Consider the following 24,577-nt stretch of genomic DNA (forward strand, 5'->3'; position numbering starts at 1 on the left):
CCTGGTACTCATGGAGATGTTCTGTGCCCCACAGATCTCCTGGTGCTCATGGAGATGTTCTGTGCCCCACAGATCTCCTGGTGCTCATGGAGATGTTCTGTGCCCCACAGATCTCCTGGTGCTCAGGGAGATGTTCTGTGCCCCACAGATCTCCTGGTGCTCAGGGAGATGTTCTGTGCCCCGCAGATCTCGTGGTGCTCAGGGAGATGTTCTGTGCCCCACAGATCTCCTGGTGCTCGGCTGTTCATCTCACCCTGAGGGTTCCAAGTCACTCCTGCCACCACTGTCAAGTGCAGGAGGTGTTTACTGAGTTGTTCCATGGTGGGAATGGTGGGCAGGAGGAATTTAGGGCAGACTGGCTGGTGTGTGCTGTTGTCACTTGAGGGGGATTGGCAAGGCGGAGGGATGGAGAACACCTCACCGTCTCCTCCTACAGCATGAAAGGGGACGAGGTGCCTCTCCTGACAGCTCATCTATTTTAATTATGTAAATGAAGCAGGAAAACAGCAATAATGGCCTGTAATGGAGACACACACTGACAGAGCAGGGCAGAGCTAATACCAAACAAATCGACTGTCCTTGGGACAATTCCCAGTCCATTTTATCTGAAATACCTATCAGGCACCCCCTAAATTTGCCTGCATGCTGAAATAGCCAAGGAATGAACCTTCTTTTGCAAGGAAGTGCTTTTTTTTCTCTAATTTGGAAGGCCTTCTCCCGTTTATGGCTTTCTCCATCAGATTACCAATTTGGTTTCCCAAAGGAATTGCAAGCTGTGTAGCAAAATCTCTACTTAGGGCAGCAGATAAACAAATGAAATATGCAAGTTATTTGAATTTGCAATGGGTTATACTATGCTGCAGGAAAAAAAAAAAGGATATTGGGTTTGTTTTTTGTTGATTTGGTTTTGTTGGGGTTTGTTTGATTTTTATTGTTGTTTTGGGGGGGTTTTTAGGGGCAGGGTGGGGGGTATTTGAAACCTTTTACTGAGGGTGCAATCTGCTTTCTGGGATTTAAACTGCAATGTAAAAGGTTTGCTTTCCCTCCTCTCCAGTGCTGTAGGTCTCTAATCATCCAGGGTGGGAGGCTCAGCTCCTCACCCTATTTCCTGACACTTCCTCATGGTTTTTTCCAGTTCTTTTGTACAAGTGATGATATTATTTTTTTGAGTGGAAAAGCACTTTTGCCCAAATGTCAGGTGGATGTTTCAAGGAGGATCACTCTGATGAGGTTCATGGGGAGGGTTTACTCTCCTCCAGCAAGAAATTGCAGTGGTGTTGATGACAAGAGGTTTGATTTCATCTGAAACCACCTGGGGAAGTATCCTGGAACTGGCATATGGGGTTCTATAGGGTCCAGGCCTGTGCTTGGCAGTTTTGGTGAAGGGCTTGAACCAGGCAGGGCACCTGTGTGGATGTCTGTGAAGGGGGTGGAGATGGTCAGCACAGTGTGTGGTGAAAGGTAGAAGGTGTTCATTAGCACCTAATCCCTCCCTCCTGCTCAGGACTGTGTCGCTCTCGCACTTTAGATGTGGTTGCTCGTGGTCTGTTCTGCAAACCTTTCCCACAGTCTGAGCAGGGCTGAAGACCTTGAGGACACCCCACAGAGGTGGAGGTCATCCTCCAGGGTACAGATTGGGCAAAAGGAGGATCTCCTTTTGCCCAAAAATCTCCTGCCTCCTGCACAGGTACTATGGTTGGGCAGTCGGTCGATAACATGTTAAGCTGTGGGCACTCTCTGCTTTTCTTGAGCCAACAGCTGGTGTGGCTTCAGGGCATAAAGTTGAAGTTCAGAGTGAAGCAACCAACAGGAGTCAGTGCCCTGCTGATTTCTCGTTCCCGAGTGCCTGCAGTCTATTAATTTCTGGGGAAAAAAAGAGGTGATTTGCAATGAAGAGAAGTGGTGTGATCTCACCCGAGCCCCGCCCGGGGAGCCGTGTCCCATCTCTTCATGTGATGCCATGAGGCAGACACGGCCCATCCATCACTCTGAGCTATGTGTCCAAGCCTTCTAATTAGGGAATATAACCCGAGGTTTGGAGCTGAAACTGGTTCTGACCTGTATTTTTTAATTAAGGCATTTTTTAATATAACCCTTGCTTCAGGTCATCTGGTAATGCTAATCTGGACATAATGCCTAACCTTGTTAACCCTAGATTGTTACTGCTGCACTTTAACTGCCAGTCTTAAAGAAACATTGCCCCCAAAATTAGGCACCAGGTAGTCACAGAATCACAGAATGGTTTGGGTTGGAAGGGCCCTTAAAGCTCATCTCATCCCACCACCTGCCATGGGTCAGGACACCTTCCACTAGACTAGGCTGCTCCAAGCCCTGTCCTACCTGGCCTTGAAGTATCTCCAGATACTCTTTGGGATCATGGTTTTCAGCTGGGTGATGGCCACTGAGTCCCCTTGGATCTTGCAGAGCACAGATTTTTGATAACCGTAAGAGCTCTGTGGAGGAGAGGCTTGTTGCTCTCAGCAGGTGGAACAACTGATGAAGCCAAGGGATTAAAGCATGAAAACAAAGCACTGTGCAATTTTATAAGACCATTTTTATGGGTTTTTGCTTATCCTGTATTGTTCTGACATAGCAATATTACACTGAGAATCACAGGGAGAAATGCTAATTCAGTGTTTTTATATAGGGGGAAATAGCCTGCCAAGTGCATTCCTTCACTCAGTGCAGAAACAGAATTCATCAAAAGCACATGTAATGCCCTGTAAAGCTTGGCTCTTTTATCTGGGATTGTTCAAATATTTTCAGGAGAGGAAGAAATGTTGCTGGGTGCTTCGTTTGTCTGTTTCTGGATAAAGACCTTCTGAAGGTGGGAAATCCCCATCTGTCAGGCAGAAAGGTGCTCTGCAGTGGAGCCCTTGGGCGTGGTTTGAGCTGGGATTTCCTTGTGGAGCCGTATGACTATACATATATATATACACACATACATATATATATATATCTTCACAGGTTTTTCCTTGTTTACCCCTTATGCACCAGGAGAGTAAGGCAGAGAAAAATCTTTCTCAACATCTCAAATGCACTGAAAAGAAATCAAGGAACGGAAAGAACAAACAGTTTGACTGAAAGAGGCTCAAACCCCCAGATCATTCCCACCAGTTCTCCCAAGTGCAGCGTTTCAAGCATTCCTGGCTCAATTTACCACCTATTTGATGGGGGGAGTGTTTATGGCACATTCTCTGCATTCCTTTACCAGAAAGGCTGTAAAATTGGGGTATTTTTTTCCCCCTGTATGTGATGCAGAGGGTGACTCACATCTGGAAAATTTGCCTTGCACTGAGCTCTTACAGCAACTTACCTGAAGGGGAAATCCAATGTGACCCCATGTGCGTGCTGCCCTGGGCATGCCAGTTTGTGTCCTTGGGGTTAGTTTGAGTCATGGTTATAGCAGAAATGCAGAGATATGGGCTTAGGTGGAGGATCCATAGGCTCTGGTGGAGGAGAACTGAGCAAATCAACATGATGTTGTTCCAAGGGATGTGTTTCCCATGGACGTCTGTGCTCAGCATGGCAAGAGTGGGAAGGAAAAACTTGATGTAGAGGTGTCCTCAAAACATCCCCATCCCTGGAAGTGTCCAAGGCCAGGCTGGACTTGGCTTAGAGCAACCTGGTCTGGTGGAAGGTGTCCCTGCCCATAGCAGGGGCTTGGAACAGGATGAGCTTTAAGGTCCCTTCCCATCCAAACCATTCTGGAGTTCCGTGAGCTGAGCAGGAGCAGACCCAGCCAGGAAGGCGACTGTAAACTGAGGTCAGGAAATGGGCATTAGATTAAAACTTTCTGAAGATAAGAAGGGCTTAACCATTGGAATAGGTGTCCAAAGGATCTTACACATTTTGCTCAGCTCTGTCTCGAGTTTATATCCGTCGCACAGTGGCAGATTCGTCCTTAGCGCCCTGGGTTTTTGGGCTTGGTGGAGGAATTTCTGGGAGCAAAGCACAGCCTGCTCTAACACAGGAGGCCAGGCTCTGTGTTTTTAATTATTTCTTCCTGCTTTCAAAGCTTCTGCTTAAATCTCTGTTTTTTCCCACAAGCTGGAAGCCGAGCCCAGAGGGTGAAATTCCATATGATTCACCGATTAATTCCACCTTCATTCCTGCATACCTCCTGGCTGTGAGGTAGTAATTGGTGCAGAAAGGGGAATTTCTCCTTTCCTAAATACCTTCGAGACAGTAGCCCCAACTTCCCATCAAACCTGCTTCTACAACAAACTGCTGCTCTTTCCATCTTGCATGGAGTTGCTTCCTGATGATATATGAGGGTGTCAGACTCATTCTGTCATGTCAGATGATGCAGTGGGATAAAAGAACTAATGGGATGTGGCAGTAGTCGTTTGGAAATAGAAGAAAAAAAGGTTCTCTGTGCACCAGAGAACACATCTGGTTTGTGGCATAATTCAAATTAACTTGGGGGAATTCACTGCATCTTGTGTGTCTTCTGTGGTGACACACACCATTGAAATGAAGGCTTGGAAAGCTTTTGTGAAAGCTCAGCAGTCAGAGTGGTTTTAAATTGCCTTTTTTTTTTTTTATTAAGGAAAAAAAAGGGGAAATTCTGATGGCAATTTCCTACTTTTGACTGATTCTACCTAATTTGTGCTTGCACTGATTGCAGTTTTATAAACAGGAACTCCAGGGCTGTGTATCTCTCTACCAAGGAGGACGTATCCAGCTTTTCACTTTTCTCCTGGATAAAATGTGAATTGCCTGTGTTTGTTCCCTAAGGATGCAGCAAACCTGCTCCAGGTAACAGCCCATGCTTGCAAAGCTCAGCATCCTCCTCTCTAAGACAAAGGTGGATGGAATAAGGGTCTGGGGGGTTTAAGGAGAGGGTTTCACCCTCCAAATATATGTCCTGGGGCCAGCTGAACACACTGGGACAGTGCTAGCAAGGACTTTCCTGTGCTGAGGCGGGGAGGCCCTGGCACAGGTTGCCCAGAGAAGCTGTGGCTGTCCCTGGATCCCTGGAAGTGTCCAAGGCCAGGTTGGACGGGGCTTGGAGCAACCTGGGCTAGTGGAAGGTGTCCCTGCCCATGGCAGGGGGTGGAACTGGATGAGCTTTAACCCAAACCATTCTGGGATTCTAAGTAGCAATGGAAAGCAAAGCTCCACGGCTCAGGAGACAGGCAAAGAACCCCAACAGAGTGGGGGTCACCCCATTATTGCCCAGCCCATGGTGTGTCTGATCACCTGCACTTGGGAAGGTCTGTGTGTGGGTGCAAGGTGAGCCTGACCCTGGTGTGGAGACCAGGGATATTGCTGTGCTGGGAACTGGGGATCTTTTAGAAAGGAGAACCTGTACTGTCCTAAAACCCCCGAGGAAAGAGGCCTTTGGGGATTGGGTGCTGGCAGTGGCCATGATTTAGCTCAGGAGGATTTGCTTCAAGAGATGCTTGGTAGTAGCACATGGAGTGGGCCCCCAGGTGTTGGGATCAGGGGTTTTGAGAGCTGTGGGGAGCACCAGACAGGGGCTCTTTTGCCAATAAGTAGAGCTGTGGGTGACTGCACCAGGAGGGTTCCCCTCCTCCCAAGGATGAAAAAGAGCAGGAAAATCAGCAGGGAACAAACAGGGTTTGTTTTCCTGAGGGCCTTTCCTGGATGGAGTATTTCAGCTTCACCTTCCTCCTGATGGCTGTGGAAAGTGAGTTCAGCAGTCTCCCAGGACTTGGCTATTTGAGTTTTCCAAGAGAAAAACTTTGCTTTTTCAGGACTACTTTCCTCCTTAAACAAAAGGGATATTGTCCAGGGAAGGATTTTGATTTTATGCTTCTTAAGTCGGGCAACTTCTTCCTGCAGAGGCTTTCTAGCTGGGTTTCACAGCCAGTTTGCTGTCCCCACCTCTCTGGGGCTGCTTGGCAGTGTCCCTGAGCACAGATCCCTGCAGGGAGCTACACCCTGGTCCTTCGTGTTAGTCTGGCTCACTTATGAGAGCAAACAGACTGCAGAATCCACCCTGCCCCTGGTGCATAGATTTGGTGCCAAGAACTCATGGCACATCCCAGTGTGTTGTGGGATTATTTGTCTGGGCTTTCTGGGCTCTTATGAAGATCCATCCAAAGGTGCTGGACAACAACCAGCCTTGGAGACAGAATGGTTGTGACAGCAATGACCACGTTTGTCCAATGTGACTTCCTTGTGATGGATCTCTGGGGCTCAAGGCAGGATGGGCTGAGGCTGGGATCAGGAGTAAACTGGAAAAAAAGGAGTATTATAAGTAGATATAGTGTTGTGAGGATAAAAAAAAACCCAGACTACATCTTTGTCCCATCATATGCCTCCAGCCAGCCTGGAACAGCAAGACAAACCCAAACTCCCCTCAAAGGGCTAATGGAAGGAAGGAGGCCTCTTTTCCTTTATTCCTAGGAAAATGGCAGGCATTTGTCATTCTGCAGAAGTCCTGTATGAGTTAGGCTGTCAGAGATTTATGAGAGGAATTTGCTAGGCATGTTTGATTCTTGCTTGGGATTGCAGGGATTTTGGAGCAGCCATGCTGGAGGCTGTCCCATGTGGCTTGGTGTGAAGGAAGGGTATGCTTCCATGTGGCTTGGCATCACCTTCCCAAAGGAATATCCCAGAGCAAGGGAAGATGGTTGATATCAATCTTTTTGTGCTGCTGTGGGTTAGGCTTGAAGTCAGGCTGTCACAGCTTTCCCTTCTTAGGGTGCAGCACGTACCTGCTTCTGCTAATCTCTGCCTCTGGTGGCAGCCCCCTCCCTCTGGCTGATGGCCACCCAGTTGTCCTGTCCTGCAGCACCAGAAGCCACCAGCTGTTGGGGTGTTGCAGACTGTTGGTGCCCCTGGGAGAATCTCCCGTATGGATGGCCGTGTCCGTGAGGGATGTGGGGGCAGCACTGTTTGCAGGGGGAAAGGCTGAGCCTGGGCCATGGAGACCCTCTCCATGTTCTCCCTCCTGGAGCCCTTTCAGAAAGCATTTCAGCCTAGTTCTGCTGTTCAAACAGTTGGTTTCCCCCTGCCTGCTCCTGGAGGGATGCTGTCCTGGCACTCAGCTGCAATATCACTTGGGACCTGCATGTTTCAGTCTTTCTCTGCTCTCAGCAGTGTCTTGTGCTAACAGGGCTCCTTTGCTGTAATACAGCTTTGCTTCCTCCCCTTTCTGGGATTTTATTTGTGTGCGTATTTATCCTTTTTCTGCCCTCCTCTGCTTTTCTAAACATTTTGAGCTGCATTAAGCTTGATGATCCCAGATTCCCTCCGTAAGAGTATTAAAAAAACAGATTAAAGGAGTGAGGCATCTCCACTCAGATACGGTTGTGAGATGGTGAGGATGGAGGGAGAGAGATGCAGTGTCAGTGGTTAACCTTACCCCTGGCCAGTTTTATCATCCCCAAACCTTTACATCAATGTGGCAAAGAAGCAGCACCCTGCCAGAGCTTTGCAGCCCCATCAGGCAGAAGCTGCAGGAGATGAGCACAGTCAGTACTCCTCATCCATCCAAAATCGACTGCCCTGCCAAAGTGTGACCTCTCTGCATAGTGTTGGTTTTGCACTAGTGACCCCTTTGGCTTCTCTGGAAGGCAATGGGGGACAGATGTTTGAGATCTCGTCCTGGGGGGAGGAAGGGGGAAGCTGTACTCTAAACAAAATCCTCCCTCATGTCCTGCAGCTTCCTAAAGCTGCTCATTTGTGACCTGCAGATATTTATCTCCTCCTGCCTATGTGTTTGCACATTTATAAATGTATAAATATATAGATACATATATATTATTGTTACCAGTGTGTTTGTGTTGTTTCAACAGTAACTGGGGCCACACAATGCATCATTCTGAGAGCTCAGCTCTACAAGTATCATAATTTTTTGATGTCAAAACATTGTTGGCTTCTCTTGTGTCTTGTAAGGACATTTGATGCAAACCATCCTTATTGCCTCATGGGTACGCAGGCCAGTTATCAAATTAATGTACTTTGATTTCGTGCCTTTCAGGCCTTTGAACAGAAGCTACAGGCCTGATTCCATTAGAATCACCAGGTGATTTTTGCAGGTCCTGAAGGCTGGGCCAGCAGCTGAGTGGGAGAAGGTAGACCCAGCTTAGTAACCTGCCTTTGGTGACTCTTGGGACCAGGCCACAGTCCTGTGGGGCAGCAAACACGAGGTGGAGCAGAACAAGACCCAGCAGCGAGGCAGGAGAAGCAGCAACGAAAGGGAACTTGGAACTACAGACCACAGAATACTTTGAGTTGGAAGGAACGTTAAAGCCCATCTTGTTCCAATGCCCTGCCATGGGCAGGGACACTTTCCACTGGCCCAGGTTGCTTCAAGCCCCATCCAAGCTGGCCTTGGTGAGCTGGTGAGAAGCCAGGAAACCCTCTGTGGGTCTGTGGGTGTACGATCTGTGACACCCCATCTCTGCTCCTTTAGCAGAGAAAATGTGAGGGCTGGCTCAGGGGTGTCAAAGCAGCTGCCAAATGAAGATGTTGCCAAGGAAATTTTTCAGATGTGAGCAGCCTCCCTTCCCACTGGGGAAAACGAGGGTATCTTTCCCTGAGTTTCCCTCTGGATCTCAAGTTTGCTGTAGTGGGTATTGAGGCAAGTGTGTTGATTACAAATAATCTAATTATTGTTGTGTGTGTATTCAAATCTATATGCATATGAGAGTTGCTTGCCTCATCTAGTTTTTTTCTCCTGCAAACAATTTGCCCGTTTGTTTCAGTGTAAATCAGGAGTATGTTCTTCAATGTTGATAAATTCTGGGCTCATATAACTCTGGCGGGGGAAGAGTTGGGCTCTATCTGTTTATAAACAGTGAGAGAAAATATATATCTCTGCAGACAGAGTTTACATTCCATGTGGGTTCTCTTGCCAGGGTGTCCAATAAAAGAAAAATATGTATTTCTAGTCAAAAGGCGCTGGAAACATCTGGCTGGGTGGCACCATCCCCAAATCCCATGAGTGGGATCCAAAGGAGGTCAAGCACAATGCAATATGGGGGGCTTGCTTGGGACTAACAAGCTCTGTGATTAAGTAAAATCAATCAAAAGCAGGAAAACTGGGCCCTGCGGCTCTTGGCAGAAGACTTTGTGGTGGTTGAACTCAGTAATTAATTTGGAAGGTGTTTTGAGGCCTTTTTGTCATGCACAGTTGCCATCCCGTGCGATTCTTAACTCACTTGGAAGAATTTCTGGGAGGTTCCAAATAGTCTGAGGTTCAGAAAAATTATTTTAGTCATTAAATATTGCAGTTGCCTGCTCTCCTGTGCCAGTGTTTTACTGTTCTTTTACCAGGTGGCAGGGCAGGGCAGTGATTAGAAAGTGGCTGGAGGAGGGGAAAGAGAACTGTCTTGTCTATGAAAAGGAGGAGAGAATCAAAAAGTGTGAGTAGTTGATGTATAGATCAGCTTTTGCATCTTAGGACAATGTTTCTGCAAGACCTTGCTGTGTTTCTGGTGTGACATGTCTTTTTTTTTAATGTAACATAAAGGTTGTGCCCACACTGCGCTGTGAAATGAGCCAGGTAACATCTGATTAGACTTGGAGAGTGAAAGGCAGTCAGACAAATCCAATTCTGTGCATAAAGCACAAAGTTCTCTGTAGTCCGGTGTTGAAGTGCTCTTTTCAGCAAGAACAGGTATGGGACTGTGTAACAGGCTTTCCTGAATTATTTTGAGGGCAAGTATTGGAAAGGTTTGGAGCACGGACATATCATTTAAGCCCTAGAGGGGATTTTTAGCACTTGGTGGTTGTGGTGAGACAAAATTCTCCAGCCTGTTTTTCCTTCCATTGCATTTCTGCAAAGTAAAAAATATTTGAAGGATATGTGTGTGTGTGTGTGTGTGTGTGTGTGTGTATTCATCTTTCACCTCCATGGAGTATTTTTCTCTGTGATCCATAATTTGGCTCTTGCCTTTTCATGGCTCTTCATTATACAACACACTCTTCACTTGGCACATGTGGACCCGTCCTCGGAGATGCTTGGTGGAAATCTGTTTGACAAGTGAATGAGGTGATTCTTCCTCCTTTCTTTAATATCCTCAGGTTGGTTTGTTCTTAATAACAAATGGGCTGGAGGGAAAGATGATGCTGCAGTTGGTGCAGCCTTCCTGTCCCCAGTTCCCCTGGAACAGCTTTGATAAACGAGCCTGGTGCCGGTTGCCTGTCATTCCGCCGGGATCACTGACCTGACCATGCTCTCCCTTTGAGGAATGAGGGCAATAGTGAGATTTAGGGGAACTCACCAGTCTCATCATTCTTCCCACGTTTCCCCCATAGCTGTTAAGTGTGCGTGGGGCGTGCTGTCGGTCATGAACCCTGAGGGCTGGTCCTTGGCTGCAGAACTCCCTGAAGGAGGAATTTTCCCACTGCTAATCTTCCTGGCAAGGAGCGGAGCCTCACTTAATGCAATTGTTATTTTTATTTGTCGCTGAATGCTCTGCAGCTCGAGCTGGGTGGTCTTTGAGCCCAATTCACGTGGGCTGAGTTGGGGAGCAGAGAGGTTTTTGTGATAATCAGGGAGGAACGTGCGGGTGTGGGACTGGCAGAGTCCCTCCGGCGCTGCTGGAATGGTGCTGATGGGGAGCTGCAGCCACTCCTCACAGGGTTCAGCAGAGGTGAGCTGCAAGGGGCTGTCTTCTTCAGAGTTCTGTATCTACCCATGGCCATCTCTTCAAGGAATAGCTACACAGAGCTGTCATTCCCATCAGGATTGCTCCAGGTCAGCAGATCTCATTGGAATGGTCTTGTCAGGAATGGTATGACCTCTAAAACAGCCATCTGAGGAATGCTGACTAAACTCACCTGTCAAGGGCAGAGCTGACCCAAGAGGTCTTCTGGACCTGAAGCCAACCAAGGGGAGGCTGAGGGGGTCGAATTCAGAGTGTGGTCTCTGATTCAAATAACACCAGGAATTGCTGAGATCCCACCAGGGGCCCTCCCAGTGGCTCTTTTGCCTGCAGCATTGTGTGTGGTCAGAACAGTGACCCTGTGGTCTGGTGACCACTGGGGAGGGCCGGCAGCAATGGCATTGCTGGAGTAAGTTTGGGAGCCTTCTGTAGCAGAGAGCCTAGAGCTGTCATCACCTGGATACACTTTGAGGGCTTCCACTTCCCCAGGCATTTATTTAAAAGAAAATCAAGAGGGTGATGGGGTGGAAATTATCTTCAGCAAGGGATTGCTCTTCCCCCAGCCTTTTTTCCCTGCTAGTGAAAGCATTTCACAAACAACTGATTAAGTTTTGCATCGTCCCATGGCAGCTGTAAATGGTAATAGATCACTGCTTTATTTCCTTCTTCAGTTTGGAAACCTCAGCTAGTCTTCAGCAAATCAGGAGGTGCAGGCGGTTAATGGAACATGTAATTGAAAAAGAAGGGAAAAATAAAATCTCCATGTGCATAGGGAGTTACAGAATTCCCTGTACGCTGAGACAGTGGCAACAGGTTGGAAAAATCCTTCTGGTCGTTCAGTGGTGTCTCAGGGATGGATGCAGCAGCTATCAGTGGCTTGGCCCAAGAGCCATGGGCAGCAGAAGCCCATTTGCTGGTGGTTTCATCTTAGGGGTGTTGCCTTGTCCAAGGTGGGACAGCCCACCCTGCTGACATGCTCGAGTTTGACTCGACTGAGTCTCACGTCCCATCTTGGGATGAAGGCCAGTTGGATGTTACATTAGAATTTAAGTTGGACTAGTTAGATCCTGCCTGTTCTTGGACTCGGTCCTTAGTTTCTTTTGTGTGGTCTTCTCATGGGAAGGTCTGTTACTCCTTGGAGAAGATCAGCAGTTTGTCACAGGAGCAGCTCATGTGGGCGACCGTGCAGTGCCAAACCAGCGCTGGGCTCCTCTTGCCCTTCCTCAGGGATGGCGAGGGCTCATGCGCATTTCCCGTCTCCGCGCGTTCTCCCTGTGCAGCAGACACTGCTGGGACATTCAGCAGCTGCCATCAGTCTGGAATGGAGGGTCTCCAAGTTGGATGTTTGCCCGTGGTTGGATGGAGACCACCAGCTTGCTTGCTGTGGAGCAATGAGCTGCGAGAGGCTTGCAGCCATCCCAGTTTCCACAAGGCAGCGTTTGTCTTTGGAGGCATCCAATTCCCTCTTTCCTCCCATTCTCCCATCCACAGCCTCTGCCTTTTCCGTGGTGCTGCAGGAAAGCCCAAAGGCTGCAGCATGAGCAAACATCTGGATCACTGCCAGGTGAGAGGCTTAGAGGGGTGAGGTGAGATATGGAAATTCAGCTCTTTCGGATTAAGCTGGGGTGAGTTTTCCAGTTCTTCATACAGAAAAATTATTATTCTAAACAATCCTTTTTCCTCCCACTTCCCATATAATTTTCCATCTCTGTACCAAAAAAGGGGGAAAGAGGATTTGTGAGAAAAGCAAAATGATTTTGCTTTTGATTTAATTTCATTCCTTAAAAAACCGGTTTGCTTTCTTGGTGGCAAACCAGGTAAAATTAGTGTGGAAGTGGGAAATATTCTCCCTAGCTATAGGGATGCTGCATGGCAAAATGCTTTTGATGGAGCAGCTGCCAGGGACTGAAGGGTTGCCAAACCCATCCTTTTCCTGAAACTGAAGTCCCCGAATGTCCCTGTGTGCCAGGAGCTGTCAGACCTCATGGATGCTGCCAAGTGCGTTGGTGCTGTGTTTTTCACCTTCCAGAGGTAACATTTTCAATTTCAGCTGTAGACCATTAATAAACAGACCCAAAATGGGGACAGTGGGATATTTGCTATCTATGGCACAGGATGTAGTGGTGGTAATTTCCCTATCATCCTTTAAACCACAAAATGATGATTCCAGAGGCAGGTTTGACTCTGTCACCTCTTCTTCCCATGGCAGAAATTTCCAGCTTTACGCTGTCCTGAAATGGTTTGTACCATCAGCCCTGGTAGTAGTTATTCCCAGACACTCCATCTCCCACTCCAGGAGGTGTTTGACAAGTTAGGGATTGGAGAGCAACCCTGAATGACATCCTACAATTGACAGGAGCACTGTCACCTTGGGGAGCATTCCTGTGCCCAAACCAGATGGAAATGTGACTGAAGCAGAGCCAGCAAAGGGAGGCAGAAAGGATGAGGAGCTTGGAAAGTCTTCCATGGGAGGAGGGGGTTAAACAGATTAGGGTTGTTTAATTTACTGAAGAGCACAGTGAGGGTGGGTTTTTGAAACAGTGAGTGATGCAGAGAAGGTCAGGAAACCACTGGTGTCTACCAGCTCGTATATTTTACAGGACATGTGATGCTACTTGAAGGAGGGGTGAAATATTAAACAGTGCTTCTATTAATATATAATATTAAATGTTTAAAGTAGGAAATAAAAGAGGGTTTTCAAACCTATGTCAGTGCTCCAGCTGTTTTTGAGTGATGATGTTGGGATGGATGGTGCCCAGGCCTTGAGGAGCACTTCATGGTCCAAGAGGGATTGCAGAATAATCTTCTGCCTGCCCCACAAGGCAGCTGAAAAAATTCCTTATGGATATGGAAATTCTGCCACTACTTGATGAGGTTTTTAGCATTTAAGCCTGTCCTAAGGCTGAACTTTTAAAAGAAGGTTTAGATGTTTTGCATGCCAATCTGGTAGTGTTGGAATGTGGTGAACAACCCACTGGAAAAAGGACTGGCTGAGATTATGGAGACATGGTTTGCTCTATAGGGTATGTAGCATAGTTTGTTGTGTGAGGCTGGTGTTCCAAAGAGACAAATGAGGTTAGGACAAGCTGTGTCACCAGATCAGAAGTAACCCTGTGGTTCCACTGACACTTAAAAGTCACACTGATCTACCCTGCTGAAAATATTTGCTGTGTTGGGATGTTGGATGGAAGGGATTTGCTTTGCTGGGATGTTGCAGCAGAGTGGTGATGGGCTTGTGCTGGATGCCGTAGGGGCTGCCACTGTGGTCACGATCCTGCAGTTCTGGGATGGAGCTGAGACCCCCATGGGTTCCTCTTGGAGGGAATGGAAGGAGGGAGAGGGGCTTCCCAGCATGGATCACCCGGCTTTGGATGTGGGAGCTGGTGTGTGGTACCTTGTTCTGCTGATGATGCTGCTTTGACCCCTTCCTGTTCTCCTGCTGCCACTGGGGACCCTCTGCTGTTCTCCTGGCTTTGTTTTGATCTCCAGTAATAACAAAAGGAAACAAACTGATGCTTTGTGCTCACCCACGTCCAAAGATACTTGTTAGACTGGGGATGAGACGGATTTTCTCCAGCCTATCTCAAATGTCCACAGAGGCTTTGGTGGGTGTTGCTCTAAGATTCCTGTCTAAGGAGCACTCCCAGGGGAGGGGTATTTAAAAGGAGTAACCGGGAGCTCGTTTGGGCAGTGGGTTGCAGCAGCAGGGCTGGGAGAGGAGCACGGGAGGAAGGCTGAGAACTGCTTGGGGAAAGCAGCTGCTGTGCTGTGCTGTCTCAGGTCTGTGCTGAGCAGCCACTGTGCCATCGCTGCCTGTCACAGCACTGTGGCAGCATCAGTACTGATGATAAAAAATTCCTCGTCCCAAGTCCCTCTCCAGTTCTCTTGGAGCCCCCTTAGGCACTGGAAGGTCTCCTTGGAGCCTTCCCTTCTCCAGGCTCAACACCCCCAGCTCTCCCAGCCTGTCTTGCCCCATCACCCCAGGCCACCCAGCAAAGCACAGCCCTTAAGAGGATGGTAAATCACACAGCTGAGGGTGTTTCTTTTGCAGGGAAACACTGAAGGACCCTTCCCAAAGCCACGGTCAGTGGGATTGCCCACGGGTTTTAGATGAGCTGTGAGGTGGGGAATCCCTCTTCTGTGAGGCTGGGATGCTCAGGCCACATTCCTCTCCTTAGAAAGGGCAAGGCAGCAGCAACATCAAAGGGTTTGGGTGAACATTTTTCAAGTATAGAACAGCTGCGAAAGCTTAGGCCAGGAAAGTTGATCAGAAAGTTGGGGGGCTGCTCCCTCCCGTTCTGCTGCTCAGCTGGGGGCTGGCTGAGATCACTGCCCTCCCCTGCAGCTGGCAGGGGAGGTGGTACCTTGCTCCCAGAGGGAGTCGTGGTTTGTGTCAGGTTTGTGTGCATTTGCTAAGATACAAATGAGTGCAGCACGCAGCCAACTTTAGCAAAAGAAAAATCATATTTATGTGTAAACTACAGTGCTAAGACCATCCAGGTTGAGTTAGACTGAGCATGGTACAGCCTGTCATAGTGTATCTTCTTACAAAAGCCAGACATAAATCATTTTGGTGAAGGTATTTCACCCACCTGGTCCCATCATTCCCGTGGAGTGGTTGATCTAAAACTGGCAGTACATAATTCAGCCGTGGTTTCTCTCCACCCATCTGAAAGTTTGGCTCTCTCCATCCTCCCCATCGAGTTTTGTCAGGAGCACAGGTAAAACAACAGGTTTGTCCATGTTGACTGACCAACAGTTGGTTGTAGAATCATAAATTCTGCATTTAGGCACAACGTGTTTGATGGGGATTTCTTTTTTTCCTACTTTATTACCCAGAAAGGCTTGTCTTTGCTCAGATGATGCTCAGAGCAAGGGATGGGTCTGGAGCAACCTGGTCTCAGGAGAGGTGTCCCTGCCCATGGCAGGGGGTTGAAACTGGGTGGTCTTTAAGGTCCTTTCCAACCTAAACCATTCTCTGATGGTTCTATACACAGACCCAAGCTAGTCCTCTCAGCAGTGCTCAGGATTTATTGTGGGGCAAGTGTTAGCTTTTGGTTTCTCTGTCAGTATCCTTCCCTCTTTAATATTAAAATATTAAATTGGATGAAAATATTGCTCCTTCTCATAGTGGCCCATATTCTGTTTAAAAACAAGGAGCATATGCAAAGTGGTATTTATTAGGGTGAAACTTAAAAAAAAAAAAAAAAAAAAGAAGAAATGTAACCAAGCCTTTGAAACCTCAAAGAAGTTGTGGGAATGTTTTTGGCAGGAAATGAAAAAATTTCCTTTTCCTTGATATTCTTCTCTTTCCTTTTTATTTTTTTAAATTATTATTATTTTTCATAAGACGATGTAATTTCCTGACTCTCCCTAATCTGAGCTGTATAATCAAAAGGAAGGGAAGACAAACTGGGATAGCTCCTTCCTGTAAGGAAATGATTTCCAATCTTTATTTGAATGCACCAGAGCTTTGCATGCCTTATCCTCCAGATATGACTAGAAGTGTTATTTGGCAAAGGTCCTTGTTGCAGAGATAGGGGCTGGGCATGGAGGGAGGGGAGGTTATGTGCAGGTAGGGTATGTAAAAAAGACCCAAAATTGGAGAGAAAGCTCCCAAGTGAATTTTCCTGGGTTTTACAGCACATTCCTCTTATCCAAATAGTGCTTTAGGTTTATTTTTTGCCATGTGGCTTGTGTATTTGGGAGTACAGAACTGAGATCAATTACCCTCATTATCTGATTAATATGAATCACAGAATGGTTTGAGTTGGAAGGGACCTTAAAGCTCATCTCGTTCCACCCCCTGCCATGGGCAGGGCCACCTTCCACTAGCGCAGGTTGCTCCAAGCCCTGTCCAACATGGCCTGGGAAGTGCCCCAACACTTCCAGGGATAGGGCAGCCACAGCTTCTCTGGGCAACCTGTGCCAGGGCCTCCCCACCCTCACAGGGAAGAATTTTTCCCTCATATCTAATTTAAGCTGACACTCTTTCAGTTTGCCTCCATGGCTGGCTCTTCCCTTCCAGGCAAAATTCTGGGAGTAATTAAAACTTGCTCAGTCTGCAAATGGGAATGTTTTGCAGCTTGCAGACCAGCCTGGAACAGTCACAGCAGTCAGTGGAGGGGGAGCCAAGAGAACGCAGGAAACTCCCCCAAAAGCAGCTTTCCAAAAGGGTGCAGAACTGTGTGCTTGAACTGGCCTCCCAAAAAGCTATGGAAAACTGCCGTGGTGTAGTCTGGTTGGGAATTGGGTTTCAGAAAGTCTCATGACTGCATTGCAAAATGGTCCTAGACTTGAAGCTGATAGATTTCGCCAGCAGTGCTCGTGCTTCTTGGCTCAAACAAGGACCTGCAGCCATTTTGCAAGCAGAAAAACATTGGGAAATCTGTCACTTGCAGGAGTTTTTCAGCCACATCTGAAGCAGTGCTATGAAATGGATCTGCTTTGGGTTCTGCATCAAATGGGAGTCAGCTGATCCAGACTCAGGGCGTCTCATCCAAACCGCAGCACGGTTTTAAGGAGGGTTGGATTTCCAGCTCTGGTTTCAGTCCACTTATAATGGGAAAATGGCTTTTTTCTTTTGGATGATCCCCAGGAATTTCTGTATCTTGTGAACTGCTGATTCCCAGATTTGTACATAGCATAGAGCATGGGCTTGGAAACCTGACATCCTTTCAGTTCCTATGTACCTTCTGCATAATCCAGTTGCTTCTGCCTTTGGCCAAGTCGAACTTACTGCGAGACAAAAGTGGGAAAAATTATATTGTCTTTGAAAATGCAAAGAAACTTGCATATGAACAAAGCCTCCCTGCCCTGTCCCTGTTCAAGGCCAGGTTGGACAGGCCTTGGAGAAACATGGGATCGTGGAAGGTGTCCCTGCCCATGGCAGGGGGTGGAACAAGATGAGCTTTAAGGTCCCTTCCAACCCAAACAATTCTGGGATTCTGTGACAGCCCATTTCTTATGAATTCTGTAAAAAGCCCTCCGCTCCCAAGCAGCATCCACAGCGTCCACCCAAGGGCATGAGGACCTTTTAGTCAAACCCTGGTCTTCATTATCCTTTCTGGCCACAGAAATTTCCCCCTGCTGCGAGAGTTATGGTCTGATCTAAAGAAAAGAAAGTGTAATACTCATGGAACTTCTTAACAACATGGTTTTTCGGGTCATTTACCGTGTGTTCTATAGTATATAAAAAAGAGCAAATGCTCGAGAAATATTTGCTTTAATCCCCTTATATTACCATGCTCCTGTCCCTGGAAAAAGCCGAAAATAACATGTGGACTCGATGATCTTGGAGGTCTTTTCCAGTCTTACTGATTCCCTGATTCTGTGTTGCTCACTTAAAGGTATGGGTTGGATTATTTAAGCAGCATGTTCAGTATGAGTAGATGCTGCAGAAATACGGTATTTCAGACTAAAATGGTTTGACTTGTAAAACTTCCAGGGAATGCTGAAAACTGTTCTGGGGTTTGCTAGGGGGAAATATAGGCTTTGAGCATGTACTGGGATTTTTTTCCCCTTTTTTCTACAACAAATGGCAGCTTCTAATGAAAATATTTGAGACTCTGATATTTATCGTGGTCTTATTGAAGGATCATTTTCAGGTCCTTTGAAAAAGCAGGGAAAAAAGGTTTCTGATTTAAATAATAGAATTGTTTAGGTGTGAAAAGCCCTCTAAGACTATTGAGTCCAACCATTCACCCAGCACTGCCAAGGCCACCACTAAACCACATCCCCAAGTGCCACATCCACATGGATTTTAAACACCCCCAAGGATGGGGACTCCACCACCTCCCTGGGCAGCCCCTTCTAAGGCCTGACCACCCTTTCCATGGAGAAATTTTTCCTGATATCCTGCCTGACTCTCCCCTGGCACAACTGGAGGCCGTTCCCTCTCCTCCTGTCCCTTGTTCCCTGGGAGCAGAGCCTGACCCCCCCTGGCTTCCCCCTCCTGTCAGGGGGTTGCAGAGCCAGAAGGTCCCCCCTGAGCCTCCTTTTCTCCAGGCTGAGCCCCCCCAGCTCCCTCAGCTGCTCCTGCTGCTCCAGCCCCTTCCCCACCTCTGTCCCCTTCCCTGGATGTGCTCCAACCCCTCAATATCCTTCTTGTGAGGGCCCAGAACTGGACACAGGCTGTGGAAGGAAGTGGGTGGTGTTTTGTAATATATTCCAATTCCATTATTGTTTTTTTTTCCACTATTTTTCAATATCCAATCTCTCCTCTACTCCCTGTCCAGCCTCTTTCCCACATGAGTCTCCCTATACACCAGTTTGTCCCTTCATGAAGAACTGGCACATCCTTCCATCCATCCATCCCATTTTGGCATTGGGAAACAGGAGATTGCTGAGATCTCTGCCCTCCCAAAGGGCAGTAGCTGGGCTGTGGCATCCCCATCCCACCAAAAGTATCTCACAGGACAGCAAGCACCCAGGACTCGAGACATCCATAGAAGCTGCTCCCTCCATGGGGAAGGCTGAGAGCCTTCTCCAAGCCAGGGTCCATGGAGAACTGGGGGATGAGGTGAAATGTTTTCAAAATGTGAGTGCAGCTGGCTCCTGAGTCAGCTGCCCTGGGGGCTGGAGGCTGCTCCATCACTTGAGATCACTTGCCTCTCTGCTGGATGTGCTCTTCTAGACCTTATCACTGCCTCAGGGCTGGTCCTTTGGGATTTGCTCTGTGTGTTTGCATGGCAGGGAGGATTAATTTTCTCTGCTGCAGGGGTCTCTGGATGGGGCCAGGCAGCAGGTCTCCCAAGGAACAGGGTTCAGAAAGATGCAGGGACATTAGACACCCACCTCCAACATGAAAGGCAAAAGAAAAATAAGTGCTTTATCCCCCAGACTGCCACAAAAATTCCAATTTACAGAAATATATGGATGCCTTTTGGCCTTGCAATGAACAGATGTACGATCTCACCGAAGGAAAATACTCCTTGAAGTGGCTGTTCTGTGTTCCAGTGTATCCTGTCCAAGGGTGTTTCAGTCCCAGCAGACAAGGATTTACTCTTAGGAGGCTGTTGGCCCTAATTCAGCCAAGCACCAGGTTGTGCTCATGGCTTGCTCCCTCCTTAATACTAAAGTGAGCCTTGGTTCCTTGGGAGGCCAATGTTTGGGGTGAGGAGACAAGCTGGTTTTGTTCCTACTCATTTTGCTTGCCGTCCAAATTAATAGTAGGTTAAAGATGTCCTGCTGATTAGCTGTAACATCCTGAAAGCATTATTTGTTCTGTCACTGCAAAATAAGTGAATTTAGTTAAAGAGATTTGGAGTTAAAGAAGGAGGTGCATAAAGGCTGATGGTGGGTTTCAAACTAAGGGGAGGCATCTCCAGGCACCGCCTTCCTGCAGGAGGACAGACTTTGCTGGTCAGAGAGCAGCACCAGCTCTGGTTTTTGGGCAGCAGAGCACAGGCTAGATCACAAAGTCTTTGTGTCTTTCCCATCATCAGGACCTGAGCTCTGTGTGCAGGTTAGAAATTTCACATAAGGAAAAAAACTTCATATAAATGTATCCATCATTTCACATTGGTTATTTTTTCCAGCCTGAAAAAGAAGGCTTCAGGGTTACCTAATTGTGGCCTTCCAGGACCTGAAAGATGGAGAGAGACTGTTTACAAGGCCCTGGAGTGACAGGACAAGGGGGAATGACTTCAAGCTGAAGAAGGGTAGATTTAGATGAGACATTGGGAAGAAATCCTTCCGTGGGAGGGTGTGAGGCCCTGGCACAGGCTGCCTACAGGAGCTGTGGCTGCCCCATCCCTGGAAGTGTCCAAGGCCAGGTTGGATGGGACTTGGAGCAACCTGGGCTAGTGGAAGGTGTCCCTGCCCATGGCAGGGGGTGGCACTGGATGGACTTTAAGGTCCCTTCGAACCCTAACCATTCTAGGATCTGCTTTCTATCTGGGCCCTTCCCTGCCAAACTCGGGGATATTCCGAGTCCCTCTCCCCAGTCTCTCACCATCCAGCAACACACAGGAAACAGCATCGCTGCTCCACAGTAAATCAGTGCTGCCCAGGGATCTGCAGCTGGCCAGGTGGGATCTTTGAGCTTCGGAAAGGAAAATATAGAAAGCTCTTTCTTGCCCAGTCTCTCTCTCTGTGTATATTTACACACATATCTATAATGGTTGTGCCTCTGTATCTATAACATACCTCTAAAGAAGCTTGTCTAGAACCACAACATGCAGCTTTTCTCTGTCAGCAGCCTTTTCCTGAGGCTGGGCTTACACATGGGGACCAGATGTGCCCATCCCAAAAGGTCTGTTCTCTTCTTTTTTGGTGTTTTTTTTGTTGTTGTTGTTTGTTGGGGTTTTTTTGTTTAGTTTTTTTGTTTCTTTGTTTATTTTTGTTGGTTTTGGTTGGTTGGTTGTTTTTTTCTATCCTACTTAAGTACAGCATGAGATATATGGGCCAACCATCCATCTGAGGCTGAGCAGAAACCAAGAGTGATTGCTTATAATGCCATAAATAGCTAAATAGCTGTTTTCAACAGTAAATAGGGATATGTGTATTAGGAATGAACTCTCCCAGCAGTTTGTAGACATTCCAGTTCCCTGTTTTAATATCTTCACGTGGCTTTTTACCCTCCCTTCTTCGCTTTTCTTGGTGGGAGGTGACACATGTAACAATGCTTTCCATGAGCGAGAGGCCCACTCTGGTTATCTAAAGCAGAATGAAAAACAACCAACAAAAAGGGCTGGGACTCTTCAAAAGGGAGTCTACCAGAATTAGAGACCTCAGGCATTTTGGGAACTGTATATTTAGTTCTTTGAGGGGACCCTGAAAAATCCCATCCTCACAATATTGGCAGTGGATGCAAGGACTGAGGGATGTGCTGCCAGCTTCGAGCCTTTGGATATACTTCCAAAGCTTTGAGGAGCTGTCTCAGCCAGCCACCCTTCTTGACAGCAATGAAAGCTGTCCAGAAAGTCAAATTCCTGCCACATGGAATGAAATTTCCTGATGGTTTTCTATTTGCTTTTGTTCCAGATCAGGGAGAAAAGTCCAAGTTTTTACACTGACTGGAAGTTCTTGTGAAATGTTGAGTCGGAAACATGGGAGAGACCTGACCCAAGTGGACCACTTATTCTAAATGGCAGGTAAAGTCATACAAATCATAGGCATCAGAATGGAAAGAAAGGGTGAAATAACCTATATGAAAAGGATGAAATGAAGCTTTTGGGTTTGAACATAAAACTTTCTGAGGTTTTCCTGTCTGACACCTTCAAAATCAAAGTTCTCCCACAGGTTCAGCGAATTGGGCTGAATGAGAACTTACTGTTAAAAATTTCTGTGGGAATTTTCATGGTTTGTCCCAAACACAACTTGGTCTCACATTTGTGCTCATCTTTGTAATACAGAGTTTATTACCACATGGAAAATTTGGGATCCAGCTCTGAATCTGGCCCTGTTTTGAGTATGAGGTTGGACTAAAAACCACCCAAGGTGCTGTCTGACTTTGGTGATGCCCACAGTCTATGCTGTGGAAAATAGTAACTTTGCTAGAAGATAATGGGAGAGGAGGGGAAGGCAAGAGGGGAGAAAAAAAGCAAGACAGCAGAAGAAAAATAGAGGTAGAGGAACATGCTTCTCAAAACAATGCCTAAATGGGGAAAAGCAGGAAGAGGACTAGTACCTTTTCCAGGGTGAAATTTTAAAATTCCTTTCCTCTTTTCTTCTGAAATATCCCCAAAGTAATTACAGAATAGTTTGGGTTGGAAGAGACCTTTAAAAGTCATCTAGTCCAATCCCCAGAGTAATCTCCTGCAGCCACCCTACAGACCTGATCTACAGTTCAGCAGTGGAGGAGGGATTTTCCCAGGCACGTGGTATCTTTGGGAAGGTGACATCTCCGACTGGGGGTGCATCCATTACTGGGGAAGGCACAGGAGAGCTGGCTAGTTAAGCAACAGGGACTGCCATTAACTGTACCCACTTTGCTTTATAGAAAGGGAGAAAAAGGCAAGCAGAATTCCCAAATCATATGGAGGAGCCACTGCATGAATCCAGAGGAGTAAGCGGTCCTGGTCACTGAGGCTCAGCACCCCGTGGCAGACGGAGCTCTCAGCAGATCGAGAGGTTTAGTAAGGTAAGAAGAAGCCTTTTGATTATTCAGTACTGATTTTTTTCTCTGCAAGTCTCAGAGCTGCATAAAGTCACGGGGTGATTCTTGCTTGTGCTGGTCTTCAGAGAATCTCGGAATGGTTTGGGTTGGAAGGGACCTTAGAGACCATCTTGTTCCACCCCCCTGCCACAGGCAGGGACACTTCCACTAGCCCAGGTTGCTCCAAGCCCTGTCCAACCTGACCTTGGACACTTCCAAGGAAATCAGAGGCTGCAGGCACCCGGCTCGGTGGGATGGGGTGTAGTTCTGGCACTGCTGCAGTGGGGGGTTGACAGTGTGAATGCTGCTGTGGAGGAGCTGCTGCTGCCTGTGAGCCCTGGGCGGACTCCATTAATAGGTTGGACATTTGGTGTCATAATTCCAACAGTGCTCGGCATCGGCTCAGCTCTGCTTTATTCCAAGCCAGCGGGAAGCGCTGCTTCCGAGCCAGCACGGCTCTCGCAATCCCTTTCTCTCCCTAATTACTTCTGGCTGCCGTAGAAGCCCCGAGGACTTCAAAGGGATGACGCTGGATTTGCACGAGGCTGTCTCTGCGGATCTTCCATCCCAGTTTCTCAACCCGTGGTGGTCCATAAGGCTTCAGAAGGGGGCTCACTAAACAACTGCAGAAAACATTAAAATATATCAGTCATTCCCACAAATGCACATTCCCACACAGACAAAGGCAAGGAAAATGGAGAGAAATCAAAGCGCCAAATGAACAATGGAAATGGGGCGCTTTTTCCCCCCTCTTTTTGGCTGTAAATGAAAAAGTGTGTGTGTAAGATGGAGCTGGCTTCTCCAAAAGGAGAAATGGTACTTCTCTGGGCACCACCCTTAGGGTAGGTTTAGGTAGGACATTAGAAAGAAATCCTTCCCTGTGAGGATGTTGAGGCCCTGGCACAGGCTGGGTGTCCGAGCGCCGTCCAACCTGGCCTTGAACACTTCCAGGGATGGGGCAGCCACAGCTTCTCTGGGCAAGCTGTGCCATGGCCTCAGCACCCAGGGCTGGATTAACCCTGTCCAGTGTAGAGATGCTTTATAAGGAGTTTTGATAAAATAGGGAAGTTTAAGAATTAGTTAAGGAGCTGATGGGACAGCTCCAGGTGGAGCAAACAAATAGCATCATCAGACAAATTTAAGTGATTTTGGACAACATCAGGTTGGCTCTGTTTGCTCCATTCCTGATTTTCACCCGTTTCAATGAAGGCAGAAACAGAAGTTTCCTCTAAACCCCAAAGAAAATGGTGAATTCAGCCCAGCCAGGCGGATCTGACTGTGCTCATTTGAACAGGCTTTTAGTAACCTTCAGAGACTGGCAATTGGGGTGGTAAACCCACTTTATGATCTGTTATTAACTGTGCTCTGCTCAGAGGCAGCAAAACTCATTATGGGCGTAAATGGCTGTGGTGCTCCTGCGTCCCCACGTAGGGAACCTTTAATGTTCTCCCTTTTCCGGCTCCTCAGCGATAAAATCACATTATTGGTAACAAACAAAAGGCACTGAGGTTTTCTTAGCTTTCAGGCTTCTGTGCCCGAGGTTTGATTTCACTGCTGATGTCCCGTGGATGGCTGTAGAACAGGCACTCGGTTTTTAGGAAGTTGGTCAGTATGGTGCCCTTTCTGGTTTTTATTTAACTGCACATTAAATGTTCCCCTTTGCCCCAAGTTTTATTAAGGAGAAATTAAAGAGAGCCTTGTTAAGCTGGAAGCGTGAAAGGAGAACAGGCCATCCTGCTGGGCTGAGGAAACAACCTTAGGATCAACACTACAATTAGCCCAGTTCTCCAGACCTGCTATAATTATGAGTACTGTAGTCTGCCAAGGGCACGGGAACTGCAGGCATTCCTCTCATAGAAAACTGGGGAGAAACAAAGGCTGAAAGGGA

At 47.4% G+C, this 24,577-nt stretch overlaps 1 long non-coding RNA gene across 1 annotated transcript in view; it reads left to right on the forward strand.

Annotated features, from left to right (window-relative positions):
- The window catches only part of LOC108504499, a 56,590-nt gene extending 33,992 nt beyond the window's left edge, over positions 1–22,598 (forward strand). The window contains exons 8-9 of the long non-coding RNA XR_001877136.1: positions 21,576–21,685; positions 22,534–22,598. This is a non-coding gene — a long non-coding RNA (uncharacterized LOC108504499). The remainder of the gene's footprint in view (positions 1–21,575; positions 21,686–22,533) is intronic.
- The last annotated feature ends 1,979 nt before the right edge of the window (positions 22,599–24,577 follow it).

Source organism: Lepidothrix coronata, unplaced genomic scaffold, assembly GCF_001604755.1.
Source record: "Lepidothrix coronata isolate B3197 unplaced genomic scaffold, Lepidothrix_coronata-1.0 Scaffold165, whole genome shotgun sequence".
Lineage (NCBI taxonomy): Eukaryota > Metazoa > Chordata > Aves > Passeriformes > Pipridae > Lepidothrix > Lepidothrix coronata.